Consider the following 14,241-nt stretch of genomic DNA (forward strand, 5'->3'; position numbering starts at 1 on the left):
AAAAAGTAAGGAGACTTCGAAGTGACAATGGTACTGAATTTAAAAATACTGTATTGGATTTCTTTTGTTTGCAAAAGGGAATTCATCGAGAATACCGTGCCCCATACGTACCACAACAAAACGGTGTTGCTGAACGAAAGAATAGGACGTTGATTGAAGCTGCTAGAACTATGCTTGATGATTCAAAGCTTCCTGTCCAATTTTGGAATGAGGCGGTGAATACTACTTGTTATACACTCAATCGGGTTCTAACTGTTAAGAGACTCAAGAAGACAAGTTATGAGTTGTTGAATAATCGAAAACCTAATTTAAAGTACCTGGAACCGTTTGGGTGTCCTTGTACGGTGTTGAAGAAGGATGTGGGAAAGTTTGATGAAAAAGCCATTGCAGGGTATTTCTTGGGTTATGTTTCTCCTAAGAAAAGGGTATTTAACTTCACGTCTGGTTGTGTTGAGGAATGGTACCATGTGGACTGTCAAAAGTACACCACACCTCCTCAAGGGAAAGGTCCCGACTGAATGTTTGACTATGATGGCCTATTTAATTCATTTACTCTAATAACTGATCAACCAGATGAAGACTTAGTTCGTGCTTACTTTGATGAACAACTGGTAATTCCAAGATTTTCAAGTTCTAATGATGTTAAAGTTCCAATCAATGCTCCAACTGAAGATCCTTATAATGATTCTCCGGTTATCTTTGATAATGCATCTACTTCTTCTAATGATACTCCAGTTATTGATCAAGTTATTGAACTTGATAGTGATGTTTCATCTCATGAGCTGGGAGAACATTACACTAATTTATTTGAAACTATTGATGTCCCTGAGAATCCCACTCTTAGGATTCATAATTATCACCCGAAAGAAAACATTATTGGAGAACTTGATGTGGGAGTTCAAACACGTCATCAAGTTGCTTCGTCAAATGAAAATAATGTATTGTGTGCTTATGCAGATTTACATTCGTCTGGAATTGTAAATCTTGCTAAATTCACTTGCTTTCTATCCCAAGTTGAACCAACGACTCCTCGTATGGCACTTCAAGATCCTTCTTGGGTAGAAGCCATGCAAGAAGAATTACAGCAATTTGCACGTTTGGGTGTTTGGGATCTTATCGACAAACCTGCTAGAGTCAAGAAGGCGATTCCGACTAAGTGGGTATATAAGTGTAAGAAAGACGATCGTGGGTTGATTATGAGAAACAAGGCACGATTAGTGGTGCAAGGTTTTCATCAGCAAGAGGGAATTGACTACACTGAAGTATATGCTCTGGTTGCAAGATTGGAGTTGTTGGTATGGGTGAACTAACTTTCTTTCTAGGATTGCAGGTTGATCAGAAGAAGGACGGGATGTTCATTCATCAGACGAAGTATGTTCATGATGTGCTCAAGCGCTTCAAGATGGAGGACAGTTCTCCATATGATACTCCAATCTGCGTCAATCACAAATTGGGTGCTGAAGTAGACGGTGATGCAGATGTGGACCCAACTCAATATCGGGCAATAATAGGTTCTTTAATGTACTTAACTGCATCTAGGCCTGATATAATGTTTGCTGTTTGTCTTTGTGCACGTTTTCAGGCAAATCCAAAAGAATCTCATTGGAAAGGTGCAAAGAGGATACTGCGGTATCTCAAGGGCAAGCCGAAGCTGGGGTTGTGGTACCCGAGAGGAGGAGACTTGGAGCTGGTCGCTTACACAGATTCTGATTATGGAGGGTGCAATCAGAGTCGGAAGTCAACAACTGGAGGATGTCAGTTTCTTGGTGGCAGATTGGTGTCGTGGCAATGCAAGAAGCAGACTTCAGTCGCAATTTCAACCTGTGAGGCAGAATACATGGCAGCATCCAACTGCTGCTCTCAGGTTCTTTGGATACAACAACAGTTGCGCGACTATGGTCTGAATTTCTTACTTACTCCTATTTGCATTGATAACACAGCTGCTATCTCAGTAACTAACAATCCCGTGAAACATAGTAAAACTAAACACATTGACATACGTCATCATTTCATACGGGATTGTGCTGAGAAGAAATTGATTGTGCTTGAAAAGGTGGATACGCTTGATAATTTCGCTGATTTATATACTAAAGCGTTTGACAAATCCAGATTTCAAAACCTTATTGAACTGAATGGGATGATCAATCCCGAGTAACCATGCTTTTCTTGTTATTTAAAAAAAAAAAAAAAAAAAAAACGTCACTAATCGCTTAAAAATATGTCGGTTACATCAGTTTGAAGGACATGTCTTCGGATATGTTTTGGTCCTCATTTTCTACTTGTAGATTTTAAGGATAGCCATTAACCAGATTACTGATTGTGACCGGGGCGGTTTATGATAAGTTTTTCATTCTTTCGCTTAAAATTAGTCGATCATACTTAGTTAGAAGGACACATACTAGTATGTGGTCGGTCCAGCTGATCCATTGGATCTTCGGGATAGCCGTTTACCTGAAGACCTTGTTTTGGTCGGGGCGATTTATGTTAAAATTTTGAAAGAAAAAGGGAAATGAAATTATTTTTCAAGTCTGTTACTTCGTAAGAAGTTCGTTAGCTATGTTTAACAGAAAATTGACCCAACCTTGGAAAATGATAGATATACTAATTCTGTGTGCTTAACTAGTAAAGTTATTAGGCTTAAAAGTCTTTAGGACAATCATTGTATGTCATGGTAACTTTTTATGGTACGTAAAAGTAGACGTGATACAAACTAAATCTACTTGATTTTACGTGGAAACTCCTTAAGAGTTTTGCATGTCTTCATATATATCTTTCCGAATGATAGGCAGAAAAGCGATTACCCAGTCATACACGAGCCCATGTGTGTTCTGATTCCCGTGAAGATAGCGTCTCAAGATACTGCAGTGATCCAGATTCGGGACTTGCAGTTAATTTCTACTTTGAAGTCTATGTATTATTAAAAAAAAAAAAATAATATATATATATATATTTGGAGTTATTGAAACATTTTAGAGATGACAAAATATCAAGACTTCTCAATCTTAGAGTAAGAAGAAGAACTGGAACCAGAAGAAGATTACCTACAACTTAATCAGACACTATGGGTCGAAGTCAATTCGGGGTGACTTGGGGAAAGCCAAATACGCTTTGAGGAGAGATAGGAGGCATCAATATTTCTGAGTTGTTGCCCACTTAAATTTTGAGGCATAATTGAACCTAACTCGTATCACAGAAATGATGAAAACCACTTTAAGTTATACATGCTTACAACCTGTCTCTATATGTCATAATACAGCTAAACACAGATCTATGTGACAGTCACATACTTAGTATGATTCCTGTTCGGATCTTTTCTAAAACGTAGCAGTCCCTATTGAGACTGAAATTTGATCCCTTATACTTTAAATTTTTTAAGTTTTTGTACTTAGATAGTTTTATGATTTTTTAACTGGTTACTTAGAATTGATCACGTCATTTATTTCTTAAAGGGAAGGTTTAAAGAGTTGATTGAAAAATGTTCAAATTATAAGGTTAAATTTTGTAAATATATAGGCGATGTTGTTGAACAGGCGAAGTTGTGGATAACTTCGCCTAGGCGAAGTTATCCGTAACTTCGCCTGTATAACAGATCCCCTATATAAAGAATACTTAGAGTCAAACTGTTCATTATTCAGCGAACTTATAACCACCGATTTTCACAGCGAACTTAGTATTTTTCCAGCGAACTTGTTGCTTATTTCGATTCCGTGTTATTTTTTCCCAGATTTCATTACGTTCAAGGTTCGAGATGTCGATTTATTATGTATTCTATGTTCATTCATGCTTATGAGGGGTTGTTTGGACCGATTTCGAAACCTCGGACCATCGGAATTTAAAAACCGTTTTCAAATCTTGTTTTTACGCGTTAAGAACTATTCTGATCGTCTAGATAACCTTAAAGCCATGTTATTCGGAGTCCTTAATCGTCTAAACTAGCCGAAACATCGGATTTTGAATTTTGAATTATCCTTACTGTCGCCGTTTCAGATTCAGGCGAAGTTAGGGTTTAGGCGAAGTTATCCGTAACTTCGCCTGAAGCTTAAGTTCGCCTGAGGCGAAGTTATCCGTAACTTCGCCTAAAACTTAAATTCGCCTGAGGCGATGTTGTGATGAGGCGAAGTTAACATTAACTTCGCCTAAGATTATTTTTACTTAATATTAATTAGACGAACTTAAAGCTGAAGCGAAGTTGTTCCCAACTTCGCCTCAACTTTAACTTCGCCTATACAGAGTTTATCACAACTTCGCTCATGGTAACCAGCGACCTTTTGTTATCCATTAACGTTTATCTAACTTGTTTAGTTTGTTGCAGATATGGCTGCGATAGCGGGTGCTGGTGGTGCAGGAGGAGATGATGGTGATAACCAACGTCAATTTTTCCCGGGTCACAATATGTACATCACTTTAGACCCGGAGGCGAGCGGTGTGGATGATTACCGCGAGATCATAACTTTCCTCCTACGCTCGAGGATTTTTCATGCGATCACGAACACTCTGCCGATATCTCTACCAAATATTGAAGACTTTTGGCAGACGGTAGAATATGATTGTCGCGTTGAGCCCCCGGTCATGCGAGCGACTGTGAACAATCAACAAGTTCAGTTCAATTCTGAACAGATTCGGGTGGCGTTACGGTTTGGAGAAGAGACGAGGGACGACCCAACTGAGTTCGTGGCTCCATTCCGTGATGGAGCGTTTCTCCGAATGGGCTACTCTGGTCCATTAGGTGATACCCAGAGGAGGAAGGGTTTCCTTCTAGATCAGTGGCGCTTCCTCATGCACGTTATGATAGTTTGCATGTCTGGGAGGAAGGCGGGCACTGACGGTATGGGTGCGACCATGCAGTCTGCAATGACTGCACTGACTTACAATAAACGCTTCAGTTTCAGTCAGATGGTCTTTTACGAGATTGACAGGCAAAGAAGGGCGATGTCTCGGGAGCGGTTCATTATGTACCCACGTTTTATCCAGATGATATTGAACCATGTGGCTCCGAATCTACCTCAGAGACGCCCGATAAGATACTGGAATCTGTGAGCAAACGTATCTTTGCTCAATGCCGCACTTCAAGTGCGAGGAGCAACCCTGAACGTCGTCCCAGGCATACTCCACTGTTTGGGTTTTTAATTAACCCAGAGTATGTTCCTGCTGGTGGGGACGAGTTCAGAGATCCTCAACCGCGACAGGCAAAAGCAACTCAAGCTCCACCTGCTGTGCCTGTTGTGTCGGCTGCAGAGGATATAGATCTTGATGCTGTTTTTGGAGGTCAAGGGTATTTTGATATGGATCAAGTTGAAGAGGTGCAGGTCTCGGCTGCACAAGGTTCGGGTGTGAGTGCTACTAGAGCAGCAACTTCGATAGCTGACTCAGATTTGGTTGAGATCATGGATGAGGGGAGACGGTTGATGGTGTCTCGAGAGAGAACGTTTGGGAAAAGAAAGAGAACGGAGGATGATGAAGAGTCAGAAGAGGAAGAAGACATACATAAGCTGATAAGAAGATCAAGACGGGAAAGGACAGGTGCTGGCATGGGAGCTGGAGAGACTTCAAGGATGGTACGTTTTGCTCCGGCCGCATTGTCTGGTATGTCTATTGTTCCTTCTTCTGTACAGGTTACAAGTACAAGCGCTGCGGATGTTCCCGTGGTGGCTATATCATCTGCTGGCATTCCATCCATCACTGCTATCCAGACGTCGACTCCGGAGATTGTGTCTCTACCACCTCCAACGCTTACTCAGTCGGTGGTAGCTGCACGATTTGTAGAGTCAACGGTCGTCACTGCTGCAGGGTTATCAGGTATGGTACCACCTGCGGTTACGCCTGCTTCTGATGTCTCGCCTTCGCCTATGTCAGACTCAGAGAGAATAGCTTCACTAGAGCGGATCGTGGCAGAGTAATCAAAGACTATTCAACGCCTAGTGGAAGCAAATCAACTACAGTCATCCCTCCTGGTTGAGCATGGGAAAATTATAGATGCCTTGAAGGAGTTCTTGGCATCTCAGGGGGAGATGAGCTGTAAGGGCGACGAGCTCAGGACGAAAAGAAGAAATGACCGAGACGATGATCCCAATGCATCGAAAGATGCAGGTGGTGAGCTGCCAAGAACTTCTCAAACTCTTGGTACTTCCACAGCTGAGGGGGAGTCTACCGACGCGGCTGGTGGTGATGATGTGGTGTTAGTTGAGGATGACGTGATTGATGCGTTGAAGGAGCTTGACGATGATATGTTCAGCGACGATGTGTTATTTGATGAAGATGTGCTGCCGAGTGATGTGATTGAGAAGATCGGTGAGCAGATTGAGATTGAGAGTGAGATTGAGGAAGGAGAGATAGTAGTAGAAGACGTTGAACACGAGATCCCTGATGTTGAGAAAGCCGACATGGGTACTGAGATGGATGAGACTGAGTGGGAGGAGCAGCCTAGGTGGAAGGAAGGCTGTGCTCATTGGTTTATTAAGACCAATAAGCCTGCTGTTCCAGCCATGTTCAAGAAGAGTTATAACATCAAACGCTATGCTGAGTCGAAGAAGGGAATTATCTGTTGGATATAGGATGAACAGATAAAGTTGTTTGTGGTGAAGCGTTATGATGGTATTCAATGCTTCAAAAGAACCCTGAGATCTCTCAATACGTTGCCGGAATGTGAGGTGAAGGATTTGGCCAGGTTGGGCCTGATAAATAGAAGTGACGACAACATGGCAAGAGTGATTGGGAAGATCGTGTGGAAAGAAAGCATAAAAGAGAAGAAGTTTGAATTATTAAAGCCACAGAAGGGAAAGCTCGTGGAGGATACAGAAAGGGGAATGAGAGCAGATGGCAAGCCATGGATGGTGATGAAGTACAAACCGATCCGATGCATCAAGGAGGTTCCAATGAAGACTATGCCTCAAGATGTGTTGAAGAATCTAAAATGGTGGTATGTTGATTGCCAGACTGCTGAAGCCGTGATGGAAGACGAAGATGAACAAGAAGTGCTGAGGGTGTATGATCCGATGCATCTTGTTAACTTATCGAAAGCTGATCTGCAAGTGTTGAATGAAATGAAGATATTCTATATTTCTACTTGGAAGGATGAAGCAAGGAAATATCAGCGAGTAGTCATGGTATGTGTTAGAGAAGGAGTGCACGCGTGAAGATACAGGATTACGAGACAAGAGCTGAAAGATCAAGATATGAAGCTACTGCCAAGGGGGAGTCTGTTGGTACATAGATGTCAGTAGTTCATATGTCTAATGTCTGTAATCGAGTCTGTAATATTGTTTATGTATTTGTTTGTTTAGAGCGAAGTTTTTGACAAGTTCGCTTAGGCGAACTTGTTAGCCAAGCGAAGTTGTTGACAAGTTCGCCTAGGCGAACTTGTTGAACGAGCGAAGTTATGGACAACTTCGCCTGAGGCGAAGTTGTCGTATATTTATATAGGGTACGGCTGATCGTGTTAGTTGTTGGTTTTAGAGTTTGTGTTACGTGTAATTCAGTGAGTCAAGTGACGTGAGGTCGAGAGTCTGTAAGTATCACGGTTTGAGTTATTAATATAACTTGAGTTTTGTTCGTATCGTATTGGTGTGTTCATGTGGTTGTGTTCTACGTCCGTAACGATCTACACAGGGATTCCGCACCTGTGTATATCGGGATATCTCGTGTGATCCGTCCAGGGAACCTACAAGAGTCCATACGAATCTTTTTGGCCTATGCAGCTTACAAGAACATAAAAGTCTATCAAATGGATGTCAAAAGTGCTTTTCTCAATGGTGAACTTCACGAGGAAGTGTTTGATTTACAGCCTCCGGGTTTTGAAGACCCCGATTATCCTGACCGAGTTTATTGCTTAAATAAGGCACTATATGGTCTACATCAAGCCCCGAGAGCTTGGTATGGCACGCTCGCCGACCATCTGACGGATAATGGTTTCAAACATGGGACTGTTGACTGCACTTTATCCTACAAAAACATTGGTGATGATCTTCTCCTCGTTCAGATTTATGTAAATGACATAATCTTTGGGTCAACAAACGACGCGTTGTGTAAGGAATTCGAGAAATCAATGCAAACCAAGTTCGAGATGAGTTCTATGGGAGAGATGAACTTCGTTTTAGGGTTGCAGGTTCATCAGTCTGCGAAAGGAATCTTCATTTTCCAGACAAAGTATGTGAATGACGTCTTGAGCCGATTCAAGATTACTGCCGGAAAAACCCCTTCTACTCCTCTCCCTGTGGGTCACAATTTATCACCGGTTGAATTGGAGGATACTTTCGATTCTACTCTCTATCGAGCTATGATTGGTTCTTTGATGTATCTTACTACTTCTCGACCCGACATAAGGTTTGCTGTTTGTTTATGTGCTAGGTACCAAGGTAGTCCCCGAGTGACTCACCTGACAGCGGTCAAGCGTATTCTTCAATATCTAAGGGGCAATCCTGACACCGGGTTATGGTACCCCCAGGATGATAGTTTTTATCATACCGCTTATTCTGACTCAGACTATGGAGGTTGCAAGATTAATTTAAGTCTACCACAACAGGATGTCAATTCTTAGGAAGCCGGCTTGTTTCCTGGCAGTGTAAAAAACAGACAACGGTCTACACTTCAACCGCCGAAGCTGAGTATGTTGCAGCCTCGAGTTGCTGTTCCCAGGTTTTGTGGATACAACAACATCTTCGCGACTACGGTTTGAAGTTTCTTACTACTCCCATTATAATTGATAATTCTGCTGCCATTAGCATCACCAAAAATCCCGTACAACACTCTAAAACGAAACATATCGAAATTCGATATCATTTCATACGAGATTGTTTTGAAAAGAAATTAATTGACCTTGAAAAAGTACATACCGATTTTCAAAGAGCTGACTTATTTACGAAGGCATTTGATAAAACGCGTTTTCAATTTTTGCTTGGTTTAAATGGCTTAAAGACCCTTGCTGAAATCCTGAAATTAGGATAGCTATCTTTATTTTCAGTTTATTTTTACCTTAAATTTTATTTTGGTTTTGGCTTTCAGGGGGTGAAAATAGAAAATACAAAAAGATTGTGCTTTTCGTTTGTATAGTTAAAATCCAAAAACATTGAAAATTTTAAAAATTCAAAAATAGTATGCTTTTCATGTCTTTATGTTTCAAAATTTGAAAAATTCAAAAACACTTTAAAATTTGAAAAGACAAAAAGATTGTGAAATTTTTAGTTTTATTTATAATAAAATTTTGAAAATTTAAAAAGATTGTGAAATTTTTAGTTTTATTTATAAGAAATTTTTGAAAATTTAAAAAGATTGTGAATTTCTCGTTTGTATAGAAAAATCCGAAAAAGACAAAAAGATTGCGTTTTAGTATGTAAAGAGAAAAACCAAAAAGATTTTTGCTTATGTTCACTGAAAAATATGTCAATTACTTCTATTTGAAGGATATGTACTTTTATATGTTTGGTCCTGATAATTTCTTTAAATATTCGGGATAGCCATTTACCTGACATTGGAAAGTAATTGGGGCGTTCGTTATGCTTTTTATGTTATTTTCTCGCTGAAAATTATGTCGGTTATTGTGGAGCATGCTTGCATGTTTTGGTTCTATTATCTACTTGTAGATTGATATGATAGCCATTAATCTATAGACTGAAAGTAACTGGGGCGTTTAAATTCATTTTGTTTTATGCTCTTAAAAATTTTGAGTTTTTGAAGCAAAAAGAGAAATGAGAGTACATTGATTGTTTGACCCAAATCCAGCAAGAAATAAGCATAAAGGACTGAGTGCTTAATCATTGGTGTATTGATAGGTCTTAAACAAGTTGTTAGAGTAAATTATGTGATATAAACATAAAGAAAAGCCAAATTGAAAGAGGTGTTAAGTCTCTAGCAAAAATCTCGATGAGGATGACAGAAATGTAATAACCGGTCATACTCAAGTCTTATAGCTGTTGATCACCCAAAAATATAATAAAGCAAATAACAAGCGTTAGGATTCTGGATACTGTGAGTCTTTATGCGGCTTAATCATCTGGGTATTCATAAGCATGAATATTTCACTCGCTTTTAGAGCAAACCCTAAGTCATTAAACTTGATCAATGCTGTACTTCGTATAATCTAAATTATAGACTTGATCAAAATCCGCTTTTAGTCATACATCTGTTCCTCCCTTGCGCGCGTCTCATTACCAATAAGAAACGGACCCCAGGGGATACAATGTATGTAAGCCGACAGATGGACTCGTGCATACTCACTTACAGTAAAGGAAACTTGATGCATTGCTCAAAAATTCTAAAATCTTCTAAATTTTGATCAAAACTATAATGGTTTAAGTCAAGTTGGGGTGATTTGGCAAAAATCAAATTAAGCTTGAACCGGGATTAGAGGCTGATAGTTTATGATATTCTGTGCGCTAATTGAACCATTAATCATATCACAAAAATGCTTGAAGGCTTGTTATAAGATTTAGGTAGACAACAATATTAATGACCGACTTAACGCCGGTCATAATATCGCTGAAATATGAAACTGAGATGAAAGGGCAATTCAATCAATATGATTCTCTGCTCAAACTCAACAAAAATCCAAAAATATTTCCTGCTTTTGAAAAATCATACAAAAACACAAAAATATTTTGTATTCTATGATTTTCTTTTTCGGATATTTCGTTTGTAAATATTTTCCTTTTTAATAAGCAAATTATCTTTAACTTATTCGATTGCTATGGACAACAAAATGTTGCACTAACATTTAGTTTTATTTAAATTCTTTTAAGTTATATGTTTCAACACATGAAACGTATTAAGGTATTCGATTATCGAGATAAAGGTCCTCGGTAATTCATTTAAGTTAAAATTGCATTATGGAAATATTTAATTCCTTAATTTATATAATATTTAATTCATTTGTTAATTTGTTTATTCATTTAAAATTAAATTAAGGGTAATTCGTTAATTATGAATAACGAATTAGATCATTTTAACGAATTACATCCTAATTCGTTACCCTAATTCGCTTCCGCACTCTGTAACGAATGACATTCAATTCGTTATGCATATTTAACGAACTAGACAAGAATAGAATCTATTTCATTATGACACGTGTTAAATTAACCTAACGAATCACCTGATTCGTTAGTTCAAAATTCAAACGAATCACCTGATTCGTTACATTGGGAATCGTGCTGTGCCAGACTATATAGGACGGCGTGCATACGAACCATCTCACTATTCACTGTCTTCTTCCTTCCTTGTGTACTGTTACTCTGCCAAAATTTTCAATAATTTTTCAACCTTTGAATTTCGTTGTTTTGATTATACCTTTGAGATCTTAAGGTATAGACGATCATATCTTCGTGTTTTTTGTCAAATATGATGACGATTTGATAGGTTCATTATGCAATGTTATTACCGGTTTTTTTTGAGGTTTACATAAACCTTAATCTAATATGCTATATATCATGTTGTGTACAACTAATTTGATACCATTGTAATCGGAATGTGTTTCCGAGATCCATTATGGTCACTGATTTGGCTTCATGTTGATGATTATGGTTGTATCAGATTTCTGATTGCATATTTGACTTTTGAAGTTCTTGGTTAATTTTGACCTTGACTAATTAAGTCAAAGATTAAGCTGATTATGGCCATTCGTTAATGCTTAGCGAATTGGGACTAATTCGTGTCCAATTCGTTAAGCAATTCAAACGAATTAGAATAGCGAATCAATTGTTTTAACGAATCAGATTGATATTTATTAATTATAATGAACTAGATGGTTAGTTCGTTACCTTTTCATAGTAATTCGCTACTTCTCATTCGTTGTTTATTTACTTGATAGCGAAACAGATGATTCATTATAATAATGTAACGAATCAGTCTGTTTTAACGAATGACATTTTAATTTAATTAATTAAATATTTTAAATTGATAATTATTTAAATTTACAAAGTTATGTTTATATAATTTTGAATATTATTGATTCTCGACGTTATTTATTTAGAATTATGGCTGATAATATGGAACAAGATCCCCCGCCTGCTGTTCAACAACAACAACAACAACATCAACAACAACAAGATATGCCGTTACTGCCGTACGTCAAAAGGCATAATGTTTGTGCCTTTGTCGGTACAAACTTTGCAGACGAAGCTTTATTTGGGGATTTACTAGCTTTTCTGAGATGTTTGGTGAAACATTTTGCTGTAACCGCAAGGCCAAAAGTCTATCTGAGTATTGTTAGACAATTTTGGAATACCACTCATTATGTTGAAGCCGACAACCACATTACCGCTACTATCAATGGAACAGCTATCACTGTGGATACCGATGTGATTAGACGTGTTCTTCGTTTTGGGGACAACATTGACAATCCGTGTGAATTCGACAAAGGATTGATCAAGGGTTTGTTTAGACGGGTTTACTATGGAGGTAACATTGATGATTCGATGTACAACAAGAATGGTTTATGCCCGACCTACAAGTATTTTTTACATGTATTGATCCATTGCTTGGGAGGTCGTAAGGGTGGTTTTGATGAATGCCGAATCATGTTACAGCCAGCATTTGTTGCATTGATTCTCAACAAGCCGCTCAACTTTTCAGAGATGATTTTTTATCATCTTAAAGAACAGTGTCTTCAAACGGTTCAAAGGAAGAAGTTCTTAATGTATTCACGATTCCTCCAGTTAATTATTCAAAACTTGATTCCAAATTTGGTCATCGATCAAACATTGGTGGACAATGTTCTTCCACTAGATCATATGACGGGTGATACTGTACGTCGAATGAAGATTTACAGGAAGGATCCTCCTCCGACCAAACGTTTGATTGGTCATCTGGTAAATCCAGAGTATGTATGTCCTGATAATGATCGTTGGATCCATGACGATTCGGATTCTGAGCGTGAGGAGGGACCAGGTGGGAATGATGGAAATGATGGTGGTGATGGTGGTAATGGTGGTGATGGAGATGCTGCTATCATTGAACAACAAGCAGCGGTTGAAACGGCTTTAGCTGCTACAATTGCCGCTCAACGCAAGAGAAAGGGTAAAGAGTTGGATACTGAGGGATTGGCTAAGCGACGAGTATCGGTTGGTGCTGGCGTTTCTTTTGGAGTTCAGCCTCCAAGGTCGTCCGTTTCTCAAAGACCGTTGGTGCCGCTTATTACTAGCACCCCGGAACTCACTTTGACGACCACGCTTACGTCCGATCCTAGGCTTGGTATGATTCCTCAAACTGTTTTATCTCCTATACCAAGGCTTAAACTGCTACATCGGTGGTTTCTCTTACACCGACTATGTTGCCTCCACAACCTATGGACTTCTCATTTTTTAGGCTTAACCGACCTCAAGGTCCTGTTCAACCTATTCCAGTTCGTTTCTTGCCATGACGCATGATCAACAGATGAATATGGTTCTGAGTCTACTTCATTTATATGAAAATCAAATGTCTGCTGACCATATGACTCAAGAACGAATGATGGATAATCAACGAAGGCTGATGGGATATATATCATATTGTCAGAAGGAAACAAAGGATCTTTGTGAGATTGTTAAGTCTCAGGGGGTGAAGATCAAAGAGCAGGAGGATCTCATCTTGCAGTTAACATGCAAGGATGATGCACTTAAAAAGATCAAGAATGATGAAGAAGATCCGGATGAGTCTGGTGCAGGTGGAGAGCCTAAACAATCTCACGGTTCATCCTCAGGTGCAGGTACAAGTGCTACTGATGACTCTGGCAAGCAGATTATTGTGTATCACGACTATACAGCTGCCAAACCCATTGAGATGATCGAAGCTGACACTGTAATCTTTGTTGATGGATCGGGGGTGGTTAGGAGCGTGGTGAATAAAGATGAGATTGAAGTGGGTCAGTTTATCGAAGTTCCCTAACACGAGAGCAGATTTCACTACTGATTGGATTAAATGATGATGAATTGACTGTGTTAGAGGCTGAGCCTGTTATTGAGGTCGAGAACGATGAAGAGATCTTAAATGATCCGACTATTCAGATGAATACGACCTTTATTTATGTAGATGAGGAGGTTGAGGTTGAAGATGTTACAGCTGAGGAATACCCTGATTTGTTTCAACACACCAATGTTGATCAGGGTGCTCTAGTATTTAATGAGGAAACGTTTAAAGCAGCCGAGGATAATTTGGATAAGTTATCAAAGGGTAAAAATGTGGTTGATACGAGATTTGATTCGATTGAAAACCTGACTGATGCTGATATTGAAAGATGGTTTGGTTATCAAAGCAAGAAAACTCGTAAAATTATTGAGG

The sequence above is a fragment of the Bidens hawaiensis genome, unplaced genomic scaffold, assembly GCF_021521415.1.
Source record: "Bidens hawaiensis isolate Kalapana, Puna unplaced genomic scaffold, B.hawaiensis_p1.1 tig00000296_1, whole genome shotgun sequence".
NCBI lineage: Eukaryota > Viridiplantae > Streptophyta > Magnoliopsida > Asterales > Asteraceae > Bidens > Bidens hawaiensis.